At 77.2% G+C, this 2,500-nt stretch overlaps 1 non-coding gene across 1 annotated transcript; it reads right to left on the bottom strand.

Moving 5' to 3' along the window:
* Positions 1-412: 412 nt before the first annotated feature.
* Positions 413-565, bottom strand: LOC115600178. The gene has a single exon (XR_003988852.1). It is a non-coding gene; the product is annotated as a 5.8S ribosomal RNA (ribosomal RNA).
* Between the last annotated feature and the right edge of the window lie 1,935 nt (positions 566-2,500).

The raw sequence follows: 2,500 nt of genomic DNA, 5'->3' as shown, positions 1-2,500 counted from the left end.
GCGCACACGCGCGCGCGGCAGCACGGCACGGTACCGCCGCCGGTACCCACCCGCAGACAGCCGCCCGCCCGTGCGGGGTGGCCGGGGGAGAGGCCCGCGCCTCCCCCCCCCGACGCCGCCGGCGCCCTTTCTCCTTCAGGGACCTCCCCGGCCGCCGCGCCGGGCCCCACCGGCCCCGACGTCAACCCTGGCGACCCGAGCGGGACGAGCTCCGCCCGAGCGGGCGCTCCGGGAGCGGGGAGCTTCGGAGCGCTCCCCGAGTCTCCATTTAGGGGGACGAAGGCCCGCGGGCAGGCTTTCTGGCATCTGCCCGCCGCGGCCTGCGAGGCACCCCAGCCGCGCCGGCCCCGCGGACCGTCGCCTCCACCGCCGCGCGGGGAGACGGCGGCCCGGCCGGCGATTGATCGTCACGCGACGCTCAGACAGGCGTAGCCCCGGGAGGAACCCGGGGCCGCAAGTGCGTTCGAAGTGTCGATGATCAATGTGTCCTGCAATTCACATTAATTCTCGCAGCTAGCTGCGTTCTTCATCGACGCACGAGCCGAGTGATCCACCGCTAAGAGTTGTCTGCCTTTCGGCACCGCCCCGCGCGCGCGGGTGGGCCGGGACCGCTCCCCAAAAGCGGCCCCTTTCGATCGTCGAGGCGACCTCCGGACGGAGCGACGCCTCGCGCCTCGCTTGACCGTACGACCACACACAACGGAGAGGGAAAAAAAAAAAAAAAAAAAAAGGGAAACCCCGAAGCGCGGAGAAGGGCCCGGGAGCGCCTTCGCTCGCTTCGGGGGCGGCCCAGGCGCCCGGGCTCGGCCCGGCCTCCGCGCGGAGGCGACGGCACGCCCGGCCGCACCGACTTGAGCCGCTGCCTCGCTCGCTCGGGGAGACGGCGGCTAACGCTGCCGCTGCCGCCACCGCCCGGAGACGGCTGGGGCAACGGCAACGGCCGCGGGGGCGCCTCGCCGGCCCCGCGCGCGCCTCCGTGACGCGGCCCCGCCGCGCTGCGACGCCCGGCTCTCTCTCTCTCCCCTCTCTCCCGGGCTCTCGCCCCGACGGGCGCTGGCTCGCTCGCTCGCCGGCTCCGCCGCCGACGACCCACCGGGGAAAGCGGCACAGCCCCCCGGGAGCCCGAGCCGGCGACGCGACGCCACCCGCGGCCCCACGGACGGGCAAACCCACCGCCGGCGGTGAGCGCGGACGCGCCCGCCCGGGACCGCCGCCGCCGCTTCGCCCCTCGACCCCTTCCGCGGACGCGAGCGCGGAAGGCGGACGCGGTGCCGAAGCGGGGGTGGCACCCGCTCTCCCCGCTTCCGCGCGGAGACCGGGAACGCCGACCACCCCCGCCCACCCGACCGCCCGAGCCGGCACGCGCCGGGGAAGGGCGACGGGGAAGCGACGGACGAGGCCCGGGACAGGACGGCCGCAGCCGGCGGCGGGCGCCGCCCGGCAGGCAGACCCGGTGACGCAAGGACGAGCGGCGGCGCCGCCGCTCGGACGAGGGTGCCGGACCCTTCGGCGGCGGGGACGACGGTCGGAGACACGACCGAGCGGCAGCGCCGCCGGGGCGGGCGCCCGGCAGAAAGGGAGGAAAGGGAGATGGGAGCGCAGCGCGGCCGGACCGCGGCACCGACGCGCGGCGGGCCCGGCGGGGGCCCGGCGAACCCCCGTCACCGCGAGGGAACTCGCCCACCTCGGGCGGGAGCCCCGCGCTCCCGCCGAGGTCGCCCGCTGCGAGGCAGAGGCAGGCCGGTCGCGGCCGACCGCTGCCGCCCGTCTCTACGCAGAGACCGGGACCGCGGAGAAGGGGGGGCAGCGCCCCTCCCCGGCACGGCTGCCCGCGGGACGCGGAGTCCCCCGGGGTTAGCATCGTGCCGCCCGAGTCTTTAAACCCCCGCCCGGCTCCGCGGGCACCCCCCGCTCCTCCGCCGGGACTCGGCCCGGGGAGGGCGCGGGGTAACCCGCCGAAGCGCGGACGCTAGGTACCTGGCCCTGGGCTGAGGGAAACGATCTCGAGGCCCCGCGGCGGTGCCTCCCCCGCTGCCGCCAACGGGGGAGCGTCCGACCGCGGGGGCCGCGCCCGACCGTCCACCGCCGCCACCGCGGCCTGCCGTCCCGGGGCCCGAGGTTTCCCTCTAAAGCCCGGCGCTGCGCCCGGGAGGAGAACCGCGGCTCGGGCCGCCCGCTCGCGCGGGACGCGACCCGGCGGGGAGGGACGCCTCGCGCCCACCGCAAGGAAGGAAGGAAAGCGGTGTCGCTGTCCAGCTCGCCGGCGGAGCTGTCCGACCCCGGAGCCCCGGCTTCCCGACCTACACGCCCCCGGCGGACCCGGGGGGGAAAGGAAGGAAGCGCGAGGAAGCGGGAACCCCGCCGGCACACCGCGCGGTGGCCGCACGCCCCGGCCCCGAGACGCCCGCTGCGGGAAGCGGGGCTCTACGAACCCCGAAAGGCGGCTCGACGCTGGCGCTCTCGACCCTCGCGGCCCGCGCCGCTTCCTCGCTCCTCCCCG

Source organism: Calypte anna, unplaced genomic scaffold, assembly GCF_003957555.1.
Source record: "Calypte anna isolate BGI_N300 unplaced genomic scaffold, bCalAnn1_v1.p scaffold_100_arrow_ctg1, whole genome shotgun sequence".
NCBI lineage: Eukaryota > Metazoa > Chordata > Aves > Apodiformes > Trochilidae > Calypte > Calypte anna.
The sequence above is the reverse complement of the archived record's forward strand: the minus strand, read 5'-3'. Positions and strand labels throughout refer to the sequence as shown.